The sequence below is a fragment of the Bos taurus genome, chromosome 12, assembly GCF_002263795.3.
Source record: "Bos taurus isolate L1 Dominette 01449 registration number 42190680 breed Hereford chromosome 12, ARS-UCD2.0, whole genome shotgun sequence".
Lineage (NCBI taxonomy): Eukaryota > Metazoa > Chordata > Mammalia > Artiodactyla > Bovidae > Bos > Bos taurus.
Window position 1 is genome coordinate 22,550,432 of NC_037339.1, and position 23,180 is coordinate 22,573,611.

The following is a 23,180-nucleotide window of genomic DNA, read 5'->3' on the forward strand; positions in this document are numbered from 1 at the left end:
CCCATTTGCTTGTCTTAGGGGTTAGTTTTCTCCAGCAGACAAGGACCATGACTTGCCCTTGAACTCCTGTGTTGTTCATTTACAATTGGAAATGATTTACAACTGGAGGGCAAGTTCAGGTGCACAATTTCTTGCCTAACTTTCAGTGACTGGCCCACATTCTCCCAGCATCATTGTTGTGGACCAAGGCATTCTCTTACACCCAATGCCTGGTTCCTTACACTAAAAATGAATCCCAGCATGCCCTTCCAGTGTCTGGTCTCATCGCTAACTCTTTATTTGTTTTAAACTACCAGAATGCAACACACTTCTGCTAGGCCTTCTCCAGACTTTTCTCTTCTCATCTCTCTCCAGACACACTTCCTGCTATGTATTTTCTAAGGGGTTAAAATCTCCAAGTAAATCTCCAAGGAAAGAAAATTACTAATGGGGTCAGGTGTGTCAATCTAGTAAACTCAAAAGAGCTATCCATGCAATTGCATGGATAGTTTGGGCTTTTGTATGGACCTTGGATCACCCCACAGTTTGGGGCTTTTATATGCACCACTATTTGGGCTTCATAGTAAATAGATGGGGAAACAATGGAAACAGTGACAGACTTTATTTTGGGGGGGCTCCAAAATCATAGCAGATGGTGACTGCAGCCATGAAATTAAAAGATGCTTGCTCCTTGGATAAAAAGTTATGACCAACCTAGACAGCATATTAAAAAGCAGAGATATTACTTTGCCAACAAAGGTCTGTCTAGTCAAAGCTTTGGTTTTTCCAGTGATCATGTATGGAGGTGAGAGTTGGACTATAAAGAAAGCTGAGCACCAAAGAATTGATGCTTTTGAACTGTGTTGTTGGAGAAGACTCTTGAGAGTCCCTTGGACTGTAAGGAGATACAACCAGTCCATCCTAAAGGAGATCAGTCCTGAATATTCATTGGAAGGACTGATGCTGAAGCTGAAACTCCAATACTTTGGCCACCTGATGTGAAGAACTGACTCATTTGAAACTGACTCCCTGATGCTGGGAAAGATTGAGGGCAGGAGGAGAAGGGGATGACAGAGGATAAGATGGTTGGATGGCATCACTGACTCAATGGACAGAAGTTTGAGCAAGCTCCAGGAGTTGTTGATGGACAGGGAGGCTTGGATTACGGCAGTCCGTAGGGTCACAAAGAGTTGGACATGACTGAGCCACTGAACTGAACTGAACTTGGGCTTTTATATGCACCCTGGATCTCTGATCCAGGCCCCATAGTTCTCCCTCCCTCTTCTGAAGCAGTTGGCTGAGTTCCATTTCAGCTGGCAATGCACACCTAGGGCATTGATTTTGATGTCTAGGTCCACCCCAGAGACTTCGTTATTGGGAAACTTTCTTCCAAGATTCTGGCAATAGGTTGGCTGTGAGTTTGGGTTTTGCACAAATGTTCACTCTTTTTGCTGTCTTTATAGTTATTTGAGTAGGAAGTTAGGAGAGGTCCTGTCAGGATCTCTAAGCCAACTGACTTTCAACCAGAAATCTGCTGCTGATTTTATTTTTAAATACAAATTTGTCTACAACTATTACCAATTAGGAAGATTTTATTTCACCATGTTGGCTAGAAAATTTCGGTTATTTCCCTCACAGAAAACGTTTTAAAAATCCTGATCAGACTACCACGAGGCCACCTGTTGAAACTCCCTGTTTGCTTGGCACTCTCAGACTCTGCTCAGCCCATTTTTGGAAGGCAGTCTGGGCCAACGTAAACCAGAAGACTCAGAAACATCTTTAAATTCAGAAGTCTCAGCTCAGATCCCTTGCTCAGAACAGTCATTAGCACATGTCTCTTTTGCATGAATTTAGAAAAAGTAATCCCTTCCTGATTATTTATTAGAATGAATTCATTATTAATTATTAGACTAAATCCCATTATTTCTATCTATTAAACAATTGCTATGTTATACTTATTTTTACAGAACAAGACACTTTAGTGTGATTTGCTAGACATTTGTCAAAACATATGACAGAAATAGTCTCCCTTAGAGTTGTGCACTATAGAAACTGAGCAACTGTACATGACAACCCTGCTCTTGTGCTTTTGCTCCTGGGAAAACTACGTTTAGAGATCACAAGAGGACTTGTGGTTATATATAGTAGGTTGAATAACTGCTCACCCTCCTGCAACCTTACTAAAATGAAAGTAAAAGAAAAAAATTAAGGCACGCATCAACAAGGTCAAAGAGCAAGAGAGAAAGAAACGGCAAGAGAATTGTGAAAGCTAGAAAGCAAAGGGATGAAAGATAAGTGACATTGCGAGAATTAAAATGAATACTAAACTCACCAGTGGTAAAAGCTGAACATGATTTGCACTGTGGAACCCCTCTAATAATTAGAAATTGGCAGCACTAGGTAATTATACATTGGGAATGACAGCAGAGCTGAAAACAAGAGTGGTTATTTGAAAGTCTGTATGAGAAACACTCAGACTGTCAAATCGCCCGCGCTGTTCTCACTTAGCACAGCTTGGCCTCGGTATTTTCACACCTTGGTGGAAACCCAGAGATTTGTTCTCAGGACAGGTTGAATGATCTCTGGGATAAGGGAGAACAGACCGTGGGAGATGGGGATGCCTATTGGAAATAGATGGTCAAGTCAAAATCCACTTGGCCATTGAATATTAAGACCAGAGATTCTGTGTAAGCACTCAGTGTATAGGATATTGGCAGCCAGGCTCGTACCCTGCACAGGACAAAATCTTCACTTGAAATCTGACCATCCCAAGAGAAAATGTGCAAAGAGACTGACATCAGGGGTTCCAAGATCACCTTCCTGTATGTCCCAAAGATGGGACGGCACAGAAGGCCGCATTTCAGCTTTGGGGGGCCTCTTTCTTAAATATTAGCAGACAGTAGAGTGGAGGTGGTAGTGGTTTAGTTGCTAAGTCATCTCTGACTCTTTGCGACCGCATGTTGGGGAAGTTGGGGAGGGAGAAGAGGTACCCACCATTGAAAAGAGCCTGCATTCAAAGACTCAGGAAGGGAGGTGGCATGTCCACCTGTGTCTGTTTGAGTCCATCCTGGCTTTCTGCTTCCTTTCTCCCATCGCTGCCACCCACGCCCTCCCCACTGGTTCTCCTGACTCCCCTCCTTTTCAGGGCTGGCTGTGTTGATGCTACCTACCCCTCATCTGACAGTCTACCCTATAACTATTCTCAACAGAGTGTGGGCAAATTACATTTCTCCTAGTTTCAATACACTCAAAGTTAGCTTTTCAAGAGTCTATACTGAGAAAACACATGTGGGCTGTGTGTGCTTAGTTATTCAGTTGTGTCCAACTCTTTGTGACCTCTTGGACTGTAGCCCACCAGGCTCCTTTGTCAACAGCATTCTCCAGACAAAAATACTGGAATAGGCAACCAGTCCCTTCTCCAGGGGATCATCTCAAACCAGGGATCAAACCTGGGTCTCCTGCTTTGCAGGCAGATTCTTTACTGACTGAGCCACCAGGGAAGGCCAAAACAAACTTACAAAAATATAGAGATGTTTTCTTTCCAAGCCCCACATACCGTCCTCCACTATCTGGCCACAGATGGACATGGTTTGACTGACACTCATTAGAAAGCACCAGCCTTCCTTCTCTTCTCCAGCTTTGAGCTCCATCTCACCATCTTTGCCTAGACCACACATTTCCTGAGATAAGAAGAATGAATGTTACAGGATTATACAGTAGCAAGGGAGTTGGTGGAAGCAGACTAAAAATGAAAATGAGAAGGAAAATATAGGAAGGAATTATTATTTAAAGAGTTCAGAATTGTTCAAGGAAAAATATGAAAATAAATGATCACTTTCAAACGTCTGAATTATTTAGTCTTAAACTACAAGAAGAGTACTTTTCCATCACTTCTTCCTTGAATTCCAGAAGACTGGCTCATGTGAAAAAGCAGACATTTAACAGATTACTTCTTACTGACAAAAGACATGGTCATGAGCAGACAGGTACATTTCCACAGCACTTTCTCAAGCAGAAAACCCAGCTCCTCCAATGTTATCTCTCTGATTCCTTCTGATGCATCCAGGATTATTCTGCCCCAATAGAACCTGCTGATTCTCATCCCAGCAGACAAGACTGAGGTCACTGCAACAAGGAAAAAAATTAGTAATTCTCAACCATGACTGAGCCAACACTATCCATTATGCAGATTCTTCATAAGGGTGCAAGACCTACCTGACAGGATAGACTTTCAAAGAAATGTTCACGACAAGATGGAATGTGCTTGACTCAATAAGACACAATATGCATTTATGATGTCTTGTTGAATGTGAACTTACAATGGGATTCCACAGGCAATTTCACCTTTTCAGTCAGCATTCTTTGCGTTACTTACACCTCTTCTCTGCATTACTTATACCTCTTCTTCGCATCAGCATGGGAAATTTTTACATGAGTCATATTTATCTAAAAAAAATCAGATATAAGTAGACATAAAGACTGGGCCGACTCTCCCATTCTGGTCCATTTGTCAACTAATATACAGTATATCAGCACTGGCTAAAAAGAACCCAAAAATGCAAAATCAAGCAGGTCGGCAATAACATTTGGGTCCTAGACTTAAAAAAAAATAACTCTTAAAAGCAATGGACATCTGTCTCAGAAAAAAAGTAGAGAGGAAGCTAAGCTTAACACTTCCAAGGTTCTAGACCCTAGAAGCCATACTTGGCCCTTGACTATTGAATAAAAATTCTCTATTTCTTATTGCCAATAAGGAATTGGCTACTCTGAGCTCATGCGAAGGCAATTTGCAAACTCCTGTTTGACTTGGAACAGTTTCTAATGGCACAAACTCTCTGCTCTTTAGTACGTTCTGGTCAAGGAGGACAATGTGGCATTTGGCTTGAGGTCTGGCCCATTTGCTGGGGAAAACCCTCATGGTTCAAACAGTTGTTTTCAAATATTGTAAAACCAGGACAATAGGCAGAAAAATCTATCTGTTTGTTTGGTTTTTTTAAAGGAGGATGTCCTTTAAATAGAAGAGTATGGCTGTCACCTGCTTTACAATTTATAGCTGTTTGTGACAACAAACAGGATGTCAGGTTCTGTCCCTCTGGAAGGGTGCATAAATCAAGGGAAGTGTCAAACCAGCTTCTATCGCCATTTATCTAACAGGACAAGATGGTCTTTACCCTTGAAGTTTAAAACAGGCAGGATAATGCTCTGCAGGGTGGAGAGGATTCACGTTCTTTATCCAATGACCAAACACCAGGCCGGAACTGATGCATCTCTGACAATTTGCAAACCTTCACCCTTTCACTCAATCTCTTCTCACTTCTCTCACATCGGTTGGCTAGCTCTTTCTGCAGTATAATTGGACTGAAGCCATTTCCAACTCAATGGACATAAATTTGAGCAAACTCCAGGAGATACTGAAGGACGGGTAAGTCTGGTGTGCTGCAGTCCATGCGAATGCAAAGAATCAGACACGACTTAGCAACTGAACAACAGTTCCTATACTTTGAGTTCGAATTATTTGGTTCCTCTTAAGGAATTCCCTGATTTATGTTCTCTTCTTTCTCATATTAGTTGGGATTCTTGTAGCTCCATTCTCTGATATGGACTCTCTGGAGTCCACTTTATGATCACTTAAAAGTGTTAAAGTGTAGAGTCTTGGAGATAAGATGTCAGACACAAATGGCTGATGTTTATGAAAGAATCCTGGATGCTACAGCATCACTGCTCTTGCCCCGATTTGCAAAAGCATACTAAAGAGGCAAAAAGCTTTTTGTGTATGAAGGACATCATCTGATAATAACTTTTTAAAAATGATCAAATGAGTAATTAGCATTCAATGTTTGGGGCTCCACTCCCTAAGGGAATAGTCCCAGAAAAGGCAAGCACTAGAAGCTTTATACTTGCTGATAAAGCCAATCTTATGTCTCTCAGAAGAAAATTATTTTTTAAAAAATCATGTTAGATCAATTAAACCTTTAGTTGTTATCTAGCCAGAGGCAATACATTTGAAATTTAAAGTCTCTGTCTCCTAATCACTAGGCAGCCAGTCGTTTGTTTTGTGACCTTAGGCAATCACTTAACCTCTCAGTGGTTCATATTTCCTCATCTGCAAAATGTGCACATTAGTGTCAGCAATCATGAAAATTATCACGAAATGCTTGCAAAATACCGAGGTAAAATAATGGCCTTCTTCTATAAGATGTGGCTTCCTATCTGAACTTTGGCATATAGTGGGCAACTCAATACATATTCATTGTCTATAATAATGAAAGCATGGATGCTCCAAATGTATTTAGCCATAGCTTTCATGTGGGCCGCCTTCCAGCTCCTTACAGCCAATATATTAATAGCTATTCCTCCAGTATGGCACCATCACCCCAGCTGGGTGGCCTTTGGACTAATCTCCCCTCCCTACTCCTCTCCTGCATTTTTCCTTCCTCTCTCTTTCCAATGTCCTTCTTCAGGGCACTTCTGCCTTTTCTCCTCCCCTACCCCCCAACCCCTGGAGCCATTTGACTTGCAAGATCTTAGTTTCCTGATCAGGGATAGAATCTGGGCCCCCAGCAGTGAAAGCGCAGAGTCCTAACCACTGGACCGCCAGGGAATTTCTGCTTCTTCAATCTGTTGTTCCCCAAACAAATCCCATGTACCACTCCTCTCTCACCCCACTGCTAATCCAAGCTAGCTCAGAGCATGTCTACAAGGACAACAATCAAAAGGGACAGTCACTTACCCAAAGAGCCCAGGAAAAGCATATTGGTGTCAAGACACGGCATTCCGTGGACTGTGTGTGCATGCTGAGTCGTGTCCAACTCTGTCACCCCGTGGACTGTAGCCTAAGAGCCTCCTCTGCCTGTGGGATTTCCCAGGCAAGAATACTGGAGTGGGTAGCCCTTTCCTCCTCCAGGGGATCTTCCTGATCCAGGGATCAAACCCATCTCTCTTTCAATAATAACCCAACTACCAACAACTGACTCAGTGAAGGGAGCACATTTCTCAAGCATGCATGACTTCCAGGGATGCCTCTGAAATAGGTGATCACGTGGATAATATAAAAGAAAAAAGTTCTTCTGGCTCCAGGGGACCCATAATTTGTCGTTTCATAAGGCTTAACGACTATCCCAGGAGTCTGGCATTTACAGAGCCAGTTAGCCTCCGGCGGCGGCAGTGTGAGGATACATTCTCAGAGTCCTATTTAGACTCTGGAAGCTTTCTTCAAACCTCGTGTTTCCAAATCAAAACAATAGGATTATTGTCATCTTAAAACAATGGAAACATTTCCTCTCTTTTTGTGGCTAGCTGATTAATTCTTCGCTGAAAGTTCAAATAGCCATTGAGCCTCTTGGATACATTTATAGCATCTATGTCTCATTTCAGCTTCAATTTCAAACTTGCCCACACTCGGAAGAAAGGATAAAAATAGCAGAACAGCATAAGCCAAACAGAGATGGCTTTGTTGGCAAAATAATGGGATTAAGTTTTTAAACATAGGCCTGACCATTTCACTCTTTGGCTCCAACACAAAGTATAGGCTGAAATGTCTCTTAGTGAGTGATGGGCAGGTGGTTACAAGAGCTCCAGTAAAGCAAGGCGGATGATGGAATTGGGGCTGCAGGGATGGAAGGAAGCGATGATCTATATGATGAAACTGAGGGCTTGATAAGTGACCAAAACCAAATGCTTTGGCAGTGAGCGAGGGAGCTTCCAGACCAGGAGAGTAACATTTTGGTGCTTGGTATTCAGGTCAGAGGGACATGGTTTGGAGGGTCATTTAACTGTCATCACTATTAACCAAATTAGATTATTTCTGTTAATTCAAAAAGAGCACAAGCATTTCAGCACTGAAGATGTTTTTAAATGCCTCTTTCTTGCTAGTTCAGTCTTAAATTCCTTTGCATTTTTTAAAGATTAATTTTCAGGAATCTACTCCCTTATCTATTGATCTTAAATAAAAATGCTCTGGAACCCACGAAAGAGGGCAAGAGAGGGGAGAGAAGGCAAACCCAAGTCTGAACTGTCTTGGCTCTAAATGGACACACTTCACATTTACACAATGTTCTGTGTCAAGCACATCTCAGTATAGTTGTGTGGCTTCGTTTTATAACATTAACAGGATGATTTACATGGAATATCAAAAAGATTTAATAGTCTAGTCATAGAAAATAAAGGGACACACTTGATTCTCATCCTCATTCCTTTGCAAAAACAAGTCACATGTCCTTATCTAGGAAATGTAGTACTTAATGGACAGGCACTGCCCAGAGACAACTCTACAACATAGAATTGGAAGCAGTAGGAAGTTCTTTGGTTTGTTTAAAATTTTATTTATGTATTCTTTGGCCACGCCCACATGTAGGATCTTAATTTCCCAAGCAGGGATTGAACCTGCACCTTCTGCCTTGAAAGTGCAGAGTCTTAACCACTGGACCACCAGGGAAGTCCCTGGAAGAATTCATTTTTTAAGAACATCTAGCCATCTCTGTGGGCTTTCCCTCATGTTTCAGATGGTAAAGAATCTGCCAACAGTGCAGGAGACCTGGGTTCAGTCCCTGGGTCAGGAAGATTCCCTGGAGGAGGAAATGGCAACCCACTGCCATATTCTTGCCTGGAGAATTCTATGGAGGGAGGAGCCTGACAGGCTACAGTCCACAGGGTCACAAAGAGTCAGACACAACTGAGCAACTAACACTAACAAACTAAGCCATGTTGGTCACATTCCTCTTCATCTCTCCTCTCCCTATCTCATCACCCAGACCCCTTCATAGCTTATATCACTATCTAAAGATAGGAATAATCGAAGGGTAAACCAAGTCCTGGGCTTCCCTGGTAAAACAGTGGTAAAGAATTAGCCTGCCAAAACAGGAGACACAGGAGACTCAGGTTAAATCCCTGGGTTGGGAAGATCCCCTGGATGAAGGAAATGGCAACCCACTCCAGTATGCTTGCCTGAGAAGTCCCATGGACAGAGCCTGGCAGGCTACAGTCCACGGGGTCGCAAGAGTCAGACACGACTTAGCGACAAAACAGCAACAAAACAGTTCCAGGCACTCATGGGTCCCAGGTTTGAAAAACTCCATCAAGAGTCTGTCTCTCTCTTCCCATTTTTTGCCTTTGCTTTCATGTGAGTTGGCTTCCTTTTCAGACAGGCGGTCACCACACACTAGCTTAGGATGGCCATGAGAAGCTTCGATTGCGCTGTCCCTAGAATCAGCCATCTCAGAAGAAAAAGAAAATAATAAAAATCACCTTTCTCATGCAATTCACAGCAATCCCTGAAAATCAGTCTGACAGATCTAACTTGAAATGCATGCTCACCGTTGAACAAATTTCATGCTTAGGAATAAGAAGTACTCTCGTCAGCCCCTCCAAAGGCAGAAGAGATGGAGTCATGGGATTTATTGCTCACCAGGAATTTGCGAAGGAGCTGTCTCTGAAAGGAAAAGCAGTTGGACGTTCAAGGAAGTACCACCGGTTATGACGTCGAGCTCAAAGAATGGGATGTAAACAGACATGGAACTTGTGAATTTGCTTATTATTATTCCTTCCTGTCATTGTTAGTTTTCTTTTAGTCTTTAGTAATATGTATCTTCTCATGTATTTCTGATTTTTTGCATATAAGAAGAAACCGGAATTCTTTTCTCCAGTTACACTATGGAATTTTCTAGGTTAAGAATGAGGTCACTCCTTCAAACACAGTTTTAAATAACTAATGTGGCATAACACAAAAATGACATTTCAACAAATATTTTGATAAGACGATCCCTTAAAATGTTTGTAAAATCAAATCAGAGTGTATTTATTTTCATTTTGGAGGAAATGATGTTACTTGGGCAGGGGGTGGTTCTAAAGTATCCTGCCAGATGTGAGCATTTTGTCTTCTAGGGAGACTGCAGATTCCTTAAGATACTTGGAAGGTCAGATCTACAGAGTGTTCACAGGTGCCAGACCTCTGATTTTTTCTAAATCTGTATGTAGTGCTTGGATAGCACCTAGATTGAAATACGGATGGAGTCATTCATGTATTTATTCAAGAAAAGGGTTTTTTTTTCTTTTTAGAGTTTTCTTATGTGGATCATTTTTAAAGTCTTTATTGAACTTGTTACAATATTGCTTCTGTTTGATGTTTTAATTTTTTGGCTGAGAGATTTGTGCGATCTTAGCTCCTCGACCAGGGATGAAACCCACCCCCTGCACTGGAAGGTGAAATCTTAACCACTGGACCACCAGGGAAGTTCCCAAGAAACGTAATTATTGTTAACATTGTTCATATTGAATATTAGCACCTATGATGTACCACAGGCACTGGGCTACCTGTTGGGGATACAGCCGTGAACTTTAACTTAGTTACATCTACAAAGACCTTTGTTCCAAACAAGATTACAGTGACAGGTTCCAGGGAGGAAGGCATGAACATGTCTGTTTGAGGGCCACCATCCAGCCTATTACAGTGATCCAGCCTTCCTGAAACTAGTCGACATTAAAGTCAAGGTTTAAAGCATGAGTCAGTGTCTGGGGAGTAGGGTTGAGCGGTGTTTCAGACTGGGAACAGCGTGTCCAAAGCCTAGAGGCAAGAGCATGGTGCAATCAAGGAACTGAAAGAAGTTCCTATTTGGCCCAAGCTCAGAGCACTGGGAGAAAAGTTGGAGAGACAGGGCTGGAGCCAATTGAGTGCAGGCCACATGAAGGAGTTCTACGTTTATCTCTAGGCAGTGGGAAGCTGTGGAATGTTGTAAGAATAGGAGAGATATAATCAAATATGCTCTTTTGGACGATCTCTGGCTAATACAGTGGGGAAATGGATTAGGAGAAACTAGAGTGGGAGCGGATCAGTGAAGAAATTACTATCATGGTCCAAGAGAAAGAATGATAATGTTGGGGTAGGATGGAAAGAAATAGCCGGGCCCCAAGTGTATTCAAGGTAGAACAGGTTGAACATGATGGATTCAGCTATGGATTGGATGCACAGAGGAAAGAGAGTGAGGTGTCAGGAATGTCATCCGGGATCCTAAGTGTCATAGGTTGAATTGTGAAAAGTGAAAGTGTTAGTCATTCAGTTTGCATTCAACTCTTTGCAACCCCACGGACTGTAGCCTGCCAGGCTCCTCTGTTCATGGACTCAGACAAGAATACTGGAGTGGGTAGCCATTCCATCTCTGGGGCATGTTCCAGACCAGGGGATCAAACCCAGGTATCCTTCACTGCAGGCAGATTTTTTATCATCCGAGCCACCAGGGAAGCCCTATACATATGTGTATATATACATATATATATGGATGTATATACAATTGAATCACTTTGCTGTATATCTGAAATTAACACAACATAGTAAATCAACTATATTTCAATAAAAATAAAAAATAATGAAAAACAAAAATTGTCTTTTTCATCCAAAATTGAAATAATATATAACTTAAAGCAAAATCAGTTTCCAAACGATCCAGAGGCTGATCATTTTAACTGGAAAAACTAAACCAATTTGTCTTACATGAATAAAAATTAGAGGCAAAGTTTTAAAGAGAAAAAAAACATACTCTTCTCATTACCTTCCACCCATAAGTAATAACATAGTTCTGGTCCCAGTTTTGGAACCAGAAGATGAAGAAGCAGGTTTGAATAAGCAGGTTTATCAAATATGTTGATTTCTGCTCTTCAAATGGGATAACAATCATTCTGAATCACTTGAATTTGCTTTTGGGCTTCCCTGGTGGTAAAAAATCTGCCTGCAATGCAGGAGACCCAGGTTCAATCCCTGGGTTGAGAAGATCCCCTGGAGATGGGAATGACTACCCACTCCAGTATTCGTGTCCAGAGAATTCCATGGGCAGATGAGCCTGAATTTGTTTTAATCCATGTCATGATTCTAATAGGTGAGATGTGTGGTTCCACAGAATATGTATTAATACAAAGCAGCATTATTAAATCTGTTTATATCAAGTAGGAGGAAATCAGTGCCTATCTTGGTGCCCAGTATAGAACAGAAGCACAATACCTGTTTATTGAATGAATAAGTGAATCATTTAGTCCCCAAATATGAACATCAGAAATTTGCATTAAAGATTATCTACACTTGCAATTTCCAAAGAATTTTTACTCACAGAACTTTTTGTTCAAAGACACCTTGCCTGGAACTCAGGGTATAAAACTGATTAACCAGCACTAAGCTGGTTGAATATCACCAGAGATTCATCACCTTGCCACCTTCCCCCTCTCTCCAGCCAGCAGGACTGAGTTTCCAAGAGGCAACATTTTGAAAAGTACTGATTGGAGTTCCATTTAAGCACGGCAGATCGTCTCTTAATTTGAATTCTCTTCTGAACCCCACTAACAGGATAGTGAAAACATTTTTTAAGTTTTATTTCACAAGGTCAAAGAAAATGGTAGAGCACATGAAAGATCTCAGTAAATTTTTGGAACACAGAGAACCATGATGGAGTGGTACCTGACCTAGCAAAAGGGAGGAAGCTTCGAAACTTTGAGCTTCTAGCTAAATACTTAGATATATCAATTTGCAGGCAGAGCTCAGAAAGGCTCAGGATCACCAGTGAAGGTAGAGATGAAGTATAGACCCAAAAATAGGGCTTACTGAAGTCAATAGACTGCCACTGAGACTCAGGTGTGCTGTCCCACCCACAGCCAAGTGATTACCTACCTCTACAGGAGATCAGAGTGTTCCTCCTGGAAAACATTAATAAGGTAAGATCAGGATTCCAGGACTGCAGGTATGGCTAGAGAGAAAACAAAAGAGAAAATTGAAGTCTGCAGTTTGAATGATGATACCCCTAATCTCTGTCCATCTCTGGGCTCAGACCAGAAAATCAATAGCCCAGTCCGAGTAGTCCAGCCTATGAGTAAAAAATGAAGATTCATCTCTTGAGACACTGAATGATCCAGAACAAAGACTTAGGCTACATGCTGACATTTTGGGAGTTACTCAGCTAAAAGCTTTAATCTCTGCCCAGTCACTTTATGGTAAATTTCATTAAAAATTATGCAAGAAAAATTTCTCAAACTGAAGGATTCAGGACTCTAGCTTTGAAAGGGCTCTTCAAATGTGTTGTCAAAAGAGCTTTGTTTTGAAAAGACTCATTGATTAGGAATTCCAGCCCACTAAAGATGAAACAAATGATCTAAAAGCTTCTAGAGATTTAAAAGAAAAGGATTTCCAGGGCCATCCAGTGGTTAAGTCTCTGCACTTTACCATAGGGAACATAGGTTCGATCCCTGGTTGGAGAACTAAGATTCTGCATGCCCCAAGCAATGGCCAAAAAAAAAAAAAAGAGAGAGAGAGAGAGAGAAAAGAAAGAAAAGGAAAACAGGTCAAATACAGGGATAGAAAACAAAAAATGACTTCAAAATCAGGAGAAAAAAAATTTTTTAACTTCTAATGACCAAACAATAAATCAAGTGTAAAGGTAGAAGACATATCTCAAATGACTAAACTTCTTTTTAAAATTTATAATGAGATTAGCCTAGAAAACAATAGTGCAGTCATATCATGTTTCCCTGAGGCCCTGCTTTCCTCACCATCAGGGGCCCAGCCAAGTCACATTCTTCCTAATTCCCCTTCAATAGACAAGGCCAAACGGCTGCAAGAAATCAGGTTGCCCCAGAGGATCTCCACTGGAGGCCAAAAGCCAGCAGAATAGTATAAGTTGGCAAGAAGAAAAGAAGAGAGATCTTGAAAAGATATTTTTAATTAGGTGATTCAAAACAGCTAGAGATCATTTATTGACTCAGTTCCAGAGTCGTGGTTTCCAGTTATGACCTTCAGAACAGTACAGCTTTACTGTATTTGGTTAAGAAATTGAAAATACTGTAATATCAAACTTCATGGGATGTGGTGATGGTGAGAGGGATGGTGATGATGAGGATGGTGTTGATAAGGATGATGCTGATGAGGTGGTGGTGATGCTGATGAGGTGGTGGTGATGCTGGTGATGGTGATGATGCTGATGACAGTGGTGATGGTGATGACACTGATGCTGGTGATGATGGTGGTGATGATGCTGATGCTGGTGATGGTGACAATGCTGGTGACGGTGATGATGCTGGTCATGGTGGTGACGCTGATGACAGTGATGCTGGTGATGGTGATGACATTGATGCTGGTGATGATGGTGGTGATGATGCTGATGCTGGTGATGGTGATGATGCTGGTGATGGTGATGGTGATGATGCTGGTGATGGTGATGATGCTGGTGATGGTGATGACGCTGGTCCTGGTGATGACGCTGATGCTGGTGATGATGGTGGTGATGATGCTGATGCTGGTGATGGTGACGACGCTGGTGATGGTGATGGTGATGATGCTGGTGATGGTGATGATGCTGGTGATGGTGATGACGCTGGTCCTGGTGATGACGCTGATGCTGGTGATGATGGTGGTGATGATGCTGATGCTGGTGATGGTGACGATGCTGGTGATGGTGATGACGCTGGTCCTGGTGATGACGCTGATGCTGGTGATGATGGTGGTGATGATGCTGATGCTGGTCATGGTGGTGGTGATGATGCTGATGCTGGTCATGGTGATGATGCTGGTCATGGTGATGATGTGATGGTGATGATGCTGGTGATGGTGATGACACTGATGACAGTGATGATGGTGATGGTGATGTTGATGATGCTGATGCTGGTGATGATGGTGGTGATGATGCTGATGCTGGTGATGGTGATGTTGATGATGCTGATGCTGGTGATGATGGTGGTGATGATGCTGATGCTGGTGATGGTGATGATGCTGGTGATGGTGATGACGCTGGTCATGGTGATGATGCTAATGATGGTGATGATGTGATGGTGACGATGCTGGCAATGGTGATGACGCTGGTCCTGGTGATGATGCTGATGACAGTGATGATGGTGATGGTGATGACACTGATGCTGGTGATGATGGTGGTGATGATTTATAGATTTCTTTTTCAAAAAGTAAAACTAAAGCAATTCACATTAAGATGGTGAAGCCAGGTCTTCCACAGTGGGTGAAAATACCAAGCATCTTGTGATTAGACTGTTATTTATACTCATTTTGTTTTCTACATAGCATATAGTTTTCAGTAAAATCTTGAAAAAGAGGACACAACTCTCTATTCACAACAAATGCATAAATTAGAAATTCTATGTAATGATCCAAGGGATTGAGTCTTTTCCTCTTCAAACCAAAGTTACCCCTGATAAACTACATAAGCCACACACATTAAAAAGATGTGGTGAAAATTTTGTGATTAAAATTGTATTCCTACAGCACCAAATGCTGGTGAAGATGTGGGCAACTGGGATTCTCACACATCACTGGTGGGAATGCAAAATGGTACAGCCATTTTGGAGGCCACATTGGTGGTTTCCTAGAAAACTAAATATACTCTTACCATATGATCCAGCAGTTGTGCTCCTTGGTATTTGCCCAAAGAAGTTGAAAACGTATGTCCACACAGAAGCTGCACATGGATGTTTATAGCAGTTTTATTCATAGCCGCCAAAACTCAGAAGCAATTGAGATGTCCTTCAGTAGGTAAATGAATAAATAAACTGTGGTACATCCAGACAATGAAATATTATTCAGCACTAAAAAGAAATGAGCTATCAAGGCATGAAAAGACATGGAAAAACCTTAAATGCATATTACTAAGTAAAGAAGCTGATCTGAAAAGGCTACACAGTGTATGATTCCAATTATTTGATATACTGGGAAAGGCAAAACCACAGATACAGGAAAAAGATCAGTAATTGCTGGAGGTTGTGGAGGGTGAGGAGTGGTCAGATAGAGCACAGAGCATTTTTAGGACAGTGAAACTCTTCCATATGATACTATAATGATGGATGCATGTCATTATACATTTGTCCAAACCCATAAAACTGACACCACCAAGAGCGAACCCTAATGTAGTCTGTGAGCTTTAGGTGATAATGAAGTATCAGTGAAGCTTCATTAATTATAACAAATGTACCATTCTGGTGAAGGATGCTGACAATGAGTGGCGTTATCCATGTGTGAGCAGAGAAGGCATATGAGAAATCTCTGTACTTTCCTCTCATTTTTTGCTGTGAACTCAAAACTGCTCTGAAAAAAAGAAAAAGTCTCAAGAAAAAATTGTATCTCTTTGATTTGATAACTATGATCCTTCTTAAAATGCAATTACTGCAGGAAATAGGAGTGCTCTAAACTGTGAGGAGTCTTTGAAATCTTGCTATGAGTGAGTTTTCAATCCTTTGGAAAAGCTGATTTTTAAGGGGGAAGGACTATAGATATGGAGTTGGGCATAATGAGGAGACACATCAGATGCACAAGCCTCAGGCATGACAGCTAGACTCAATGCCATGTAGACACTGTTCATTCATTCAACAGATGTTAATTACATGCCTAGAATATGCCCATTTACTGTATGGAACTCTAAGACATAGATGAATCAAACAGATAAAGTCTCCTGTCCTCACAGAGCTTACTCTTTAACAGAAAAAGCTAGAAAATAAGCAATAAACAACATAAAGTTGCTTCATCTAGTATTTTAGAAGGCTATAAGTTGCTATAGAAAAGAAAGAAAAACAGAGCTGGGTCAGTGGTTTAGGGATGCCTAGGTTGTAGAGGCAGGTTCTAATTTTAAATATGATGGGTGGTTTGCTTTTCCAAGTAGGAAATTCAGTGAAAAGCCCAGGAGTATATAATCAGATCCCAAGTTTTAAAACCATGAAAAGTGCATCAAGGATAACTGCTAGACACTGAAAATTCAACATAACACATGGGCTTAGAGGTAGCGAAGGCATTTATTATCCTCTGTGGATATTTATAGATGTTCAAATAACATCATGTTATCTCCGTCATTGTTTCATAAATGCAGGGGACATTCTGAGTCTCATCTCACAATCAAAAGCAAAGGAAAATATGTCCCTTTTTAAAATTTCAATTTGATTATATTTAGGAGAAGCACATGTTTATACTCTATATAGCATAAACATGTATCAACAGCCCATATTTGATGACATTGTGAAAACCAAGCCTGTAATTGTGATTTTTAAATCAGGAGTTTTTTGGAAATTTTCAGGTCTTATATCTCGGTCGTACTGACTGTCTTCAACTTCCCTGTCTTGAAAAAACTATACTTTGCATGAAATTACCAGGAATTGATTCAACAAATATTTTTTATTGTAAACTATGCATGTGCATGCTCAGTCACAAAGTTGTGTCCAATTCTTTGCAACCCCATGAACTGTAGCCCGCCAGGCTCCTTTGTCCACACAAGATTTTCCACACAAGAATACTGGAGTGGGTTGCCATTTCCTTCTCCAAAACTAACTACACTTAAATTTTTTTTAATGTTTTAAAAATTAAAAAAGCAAAGGAAAATATGTTTCTTAGAACAATGACACAGCTTCACTTCCTCTTCATCTGTAGATTTCCATAGGTACCAATCAGGCTTAATTGATTGTGATGTTTCCCTCATCAGCTCATAGTTTCTAGTGGCTCAGATGGTAAAGCATTTGCCTGCAATGCAGGAGACCCAGGTTCAATCCCTGGGTTGGGAAGGTCCCCAGAAGAAAGGAATGGCAACCCACTCTGGTATTCTTGCCTGGAGAATTCCATGGACAGAGGAGCCTTGGTGGCTACAGTCCATGGGGTCGAAAAGAGTTAGACATGACTGAAGCAACTAACAATACACTACTACTTCTGTCATCAACATATGAAAATGTTAAAATGGTTGAATGAAATATACTTTCAAAAGATGATGATTACTCTAAGTGTTGAGAATGTGGTGATCTGCTTCACAATAAAAGAAGAAAAAAACAGAAGAAGCATTGCCTCCATACGCTCTCCTTTTCTAAAAGAAGGTAAGCCCTGCGTCACCAGGTTCTGCTGTCTGTCATTCATGTTCCGGAAGTTGAGAAAGCATTACTTGGTAATTGAAGCTCATTGAAAATCACAGGGGAGAAACAGTCAAGAAAAACCACATTAAAGGGCAAGAATTCAAGTCAAGATTGTTTTGGCCTGGATCAATAAACCTCTGCCTTGAGATTTGCTTTGTTTTGCTTTGAGTCCCTAAATCATTCCTTCATTAATGACTTCCTAACAAAATCTATGTGCCAGAGCTGGAAAAGAAAAGAAAGAGGTGATTAAAATGTAGCAATCTGACCAGCAACAACTGAACAAGATCAAACAATGATGAAAATAATGCCTTGTGAAGCAAGATTCCTTATCCTGAGGATGTGAGGTAGATGTTTTAGGCACAAGTTGCCTGGGTAACAGAGAGTGGCCTGCTTTCAATGTTTCATGTTTGAGGTAGCTGGGAGAAATCTAGGGTAAACATTTCTTATTGGGAGAGGGGTTTGTTGTCCCACATCCAATCCCCATTCTGCTGGGGTGGAAATCTTTGTGTCCTGGGTCAGCTAGATCTTTCCTCTGCCTGCTCCCTGGGCACAGGCAATGTGACCCAGGATCAGTTAACAGGATGTGGCAACTGGAGACTGAATACTGTGTGTGAGACCAAGATGGTCACCAGGTAGAGTTGGTTCATCTCACGTGGGGCACAGTCATGGTGATGGAAGTCGCAGTGTCCGAGGTCATGATTGCAATGTCTGGAGGCTTTTCTTTTAGTGTGACTGATCTGTGATTCCAGCCTCGTAAACTCCTGCTGCTCCTGCTGCTGCTAAGTCGCTTCAGTTGTGTCCAACTCTATGTGACCCCATAGATGGCAGCCCACCAGGCTCCTCTGTCCCTGGGATTCTCCAGGCAAGAATAATGGAGTGGGCTGCCATTTCCTTCTCCAATGCATGCATGCATGCTAAGTCACTTCTGTTGTGTCCAACTCTGTGCGACCCTACGGACAGCAGCCCACCAGGCTGGCTCCTCTGTCCATGGGATTCTCCAGGCAAGAATACCGGAGTGGGCTGCCATTTCCTTCTCTGCATGTAAACTCCTAGAGGCGTCCTATTCCAGTCCTCAAGTCTGTCTCCCCGGCCTTACTACCAATTCTAAAGCTCACTAATAGCCTGTAACAATCTACTCTCTGCTCAAATTTCCTTTTCCAGCCAAGAACCTTGACTGACAACATACATGTGAAACCAGAAAGATAAACTTTTTCATCTCACAAACGAGAGATTGTGTCAGAGGTGTGATTTTCTCTGGGTTACTCAGCAATGTGGTGCTTATTACATCATAGCTCAAATATTGAAAAGATTACAGTATTGAAAATTACGTATGGAACCGAGGAATCAATTAAGGGATAGAGTTGAAGTTTAAGTATTGAAAATCAATAAAGCCACCATTTGAGAGCATGCAATGCAAACCTGGGACAGAGCTGAAAACAGATATTTAGGATTACTTACATTAGGAAGTGAGTTAAAAAAGAGTCCACATGAAGGCAAAGAAGAGATTGATAAAATTGTAAGCAAAGCACCACAAGTGGAGGATTGTTGAAACCAGAGTTTGAGAACGTGATTCCAAATAGAATAACTGATCAGCAGTTGACAGCACCATCAACAGACGAAATTCAAATCACTGATTGCAAGGTGTGGAGGGTGTTCCACACCATCAAGCAATTCTCTGACACCAGCTGGTTGTCCTAATAGTAAGCCCCTACACACAAATGAGTTCTGTTCCAAAAGCATGTTCATAAGTCCAATATGTTTATTAGGTTCAACAAAGTTAGCCTAGGTACCCAACTAATACAGCTATATAGCACTGTATATAATAGGTTTATAACACTTTTCACACAGATAATACATAAAAAACAAACACAAAAAACGGCGGTGGTGCACAATAAAAACAAATAATAGCAGATTGAGACAAGGACAGTTCTATGAGCCACTCTAGCAAACTAATCAAACCCAACAAGGGTGTCATTCATGGAAACCTCTGACCTGCAGCCAATGGATCAGAAGCACAGGTGACATTGAATTTGCAATTGACATCTGAAGTGGGCATGGTGGAGCAGGGGTCAGGCAGCCTTATATTTGGACTGAGCCTTAGACCTGTGCAATCTGACATTATCTCCAGGTTAGAGAATGTCAGAATGGAGTTGCGTTACAGTAAGTCCCCTCCATACGAACCTTCAAGCTGCAAACTTTCAAAGATGCAAACGTGCATTTCATCAGTGTCAGGCATGAGTGAAATTGCAGCGTAACCTCCATCTCCCACTGCTAATGACCCTTCAGCTCTACCATCTCCCACCTCCTCTCCTTTCTCCCATCAGTAACTCTTCTTGCCTGTTCCCTTGATGCCAGTCCCTGGGTGCCAGCTATTGCATTGACTACTGTACTTTTCAAGGTCCTGTACTGTAAGATTAAATATGTTTCCTTTATTTTTTGTGTGCTTGTGTGCTTCATAAGTTTCATGAAGGTATGATCTTTCTCCTCTTTTGTTCACTTCTGCTTCCCCAGGGCTTCAAATAGTAGCTGAAACTTGGTAGTCACCCCATAAATATTTGTTGATAAAGGGCCAAAGAGCCACTAGGCTTTCCTTGTGGCTCAGCTGGTAAAGAATCTGCCTGCAATGTAGGAAACCTGGGTTCAATCCCTGGGTTGGGAAGATCCCCTGGAGAAGGGAACAGCTAGCCACTCCAGTATTCTGGCCTGGAGAATTCCATGGACTCTATAGTTCATGGGGTTGCAAAGAGTGGGACACAAGTGAGCAACTTTCACTTTCACTTTCACTTACAAAGAGCTAAAATGTGAAAACACAAAACAAGCTAAAAGGTAGAAAAATGCATTCAAAAGATCATTTAAAAATCCAAATTCTTTCATCAACTAAACATTTCTACGAAAATCCCTATGAGATGAGCCTTTGACTAGGAATCTAATCATTTCATCTTTAATTTTTCCTGAATAATACTTGGCTCTTGTATTTTTGATATCTACTATTTCAAGGAATTTTTAATTTCCAGAATAACTCACAATCATTTATACTCAGATTTAATTGAACAAACATTGATGGAGGGCCTTCTATTTACCAGGCAACATTTATCCAATTTGATTTGGCATCATTACTGTTACAGCTTTGTAATCAGCCAGTAAATATTTTTGAAATATGTACTCTTTCAAATTTGAATAGAGGCAAATTTTATCAGCTGGGATGGTAAAGTGCAGGTTCAGATTATTTTCCTCCCATAACCAGGATTCCTTCTCTTTATGGCCCCTGAATTTTATCGACTCAAAACGAGTGGGAGTACCCCACCTGGGGCAATCATAGGATTACAAAACCACAGCGAGGCAAGCACCAGGGGGCTGCAGGAGACATAAGTAACAAGGGTTCGATCCCTGGGTTGGGAGGATCCCCTAGAGGAGGGCATGGCACCCACTCCAGTATTCTTGCCTGGAGAATGCAATGGACAGAGGAGCCTCGTGGACAATAGTCCATAGGGTAGCAGAGTCGGACAGGACTGAATCAACTTAGTATGGCGTGTACACACATACACCAGGACAATCCATTTCATCTACCTTTGTGCTCCTGGTCAGAAGTGGCTTTACATCATTATGCTAAGAAAGAGTGTACCTTCAGTTCAGTTCAGTCGCTCAGTCGTGTCTGATTCTTTGCAACCCCATGGACTGCAGTACTCCAGGCTTCCCTGTCCATCACCAACTCCCGGAGCTTGTTCAAACTCATGTCCATTGAGTCGGTAATGACATCCAACCATCTTATCCTCTGTCGTCCCCTTCTCCTCCTGCCTTCAATCTTTCCCAGCATCAGGGTGTTTTCCTATATCTTATCTTGGAGTAATTCTACAGGACTGTATATGTCTACCACAATTTTATAAACTATTACTCTTCTATCAAATCATTATTCTTATTTTCTAGATGAAAAAACTAAGGTAGATGATTGTTTCTTATGCTATAACATCAAGTTTATTATAGAGTCTGGATTAAAATTCACTCAAAGCTCAAAGTATCAACTTCTGAATAGTTTCCTGAAGCTTCTTGATTTTTTATTAATACACAATTTCTTTTCTAAGGTAAATGACATTTTCCACAAACCAATGTCTTTTGGAGTTAAAGTATATACCTCTTGACTCCATAAATGACTCCAATTTGACCAACCACCTTTCAAAATTGATTTTTAATTTCTAAATGTAATAGTACAATTTTCAGAGATGCCATTAAAATTTCATTATAACTAATTCTATGGGATGTGTTAATTAATTACTTGTAGAGGAATTTCACTATCGTGAATATTAAATTTAGGCATCAAATTCCAAAGCAGCAAGAGGCAGAGAGAAAACAAGACTGGTGTGTGATAGCTCTGAAATAAATTAACAAAAAGACAAATGGCAAAGTCAAGATGTTAATAAGTTACCATTTTTACTGAGCATCTAAAATGTATCAGACCCTGTACTAAGCTCTTTCTGTTTATTTATTCCCAATCCATTCTCTCTTTCAAGGTCCTGCAGCTTTAGTTTACTGGAATTCTTACTTTTGATTAGTTTGGGTAAATAATAAGGGGATTAAACATTTTGGGTTGATGTATTGCTTTTAATTTGTGATGAGAATAATAATAATGCGGGCAGGAGTAAGAAAAGATGGTAAGTTCTAGTTAATATCTACTTCCTGAAGATTGATCAGAATTTCCTATTTTGTCACATGGTTCCCAGATGTCTCAAAAAACATTTTTATCAGTTTTGTAAGTCAAAATCTTTGATAAGTCAAGACCCCATGGCTGCTGCTTACCATTTTAACCAGATTCTAATTTGGCTGCCAGAGTTCACATCACGGCATACAATTTTGAGCGTTTTAAAGTTCTCACTGCCTAACAAACAAAGGCTGAAAATCAGCTGAATGGGAGGAAAATTCTCTTATCTGGCACAGAATGATAATGAGAAACTCGAGTTGTTATGCTGCCAGCCCCAAGGTCAGTGGAAGCCAATTATTTCACAAGGTCTTGCCAATGGTATGTGTTTATACTTAAGTGCAAATCCAGCTATGTCAAGGTTACAATATTCAGTTGAAGAGAATGTTTCCAACACCAGAGAACTAAGGATTTTTAACCACAGGATCGAAAGGAGGTGCCTCTTGCTCCTCATTGTGTACAAGTCAAGACCTGAAATACTGGGGGCAGAAGAACCTGACGGAGGACAAAATTCCATTTAATGGACAGTGCTGTTCTCTCGGCCAAGGGTGAGGTAACAGGATTTCAGGATAGGAAGGGACTTTTGTGATAGAAGATACTCAAGTGTGGAGACAGTTAGACACTTTCACAAGGTCATAGTAGGACTGGAATCCAG

At 41.1% G+C, this 23,180-nt stretch overlaps 1 long non-coding RNA gene across 1 annotated transcript; it reads right to left on the bottom strand.

Annotated features, from left to right (window-relative positions):
* Positions 1-594: 594 nt before the first annotated feature.
* LOC112449126 (uncharacterized) lies at positions 595-22,853 on the bottom strand. The gene is made up of 5 exons (XR_003037620.2): positions 22,627-22,853; positions 12,626-12,701; positions 9,292-9,406; positions 4,195-4,425; positions 595-4,104 (listed from the first exon to the last, which is right to left on the bottom strand). It is a non-coding gene; the product is annotated as an uncharacterized lncRNA (long non-coding RNA).
* Positions 22,854-23,180: the final 327 nt, after the last annotated feature.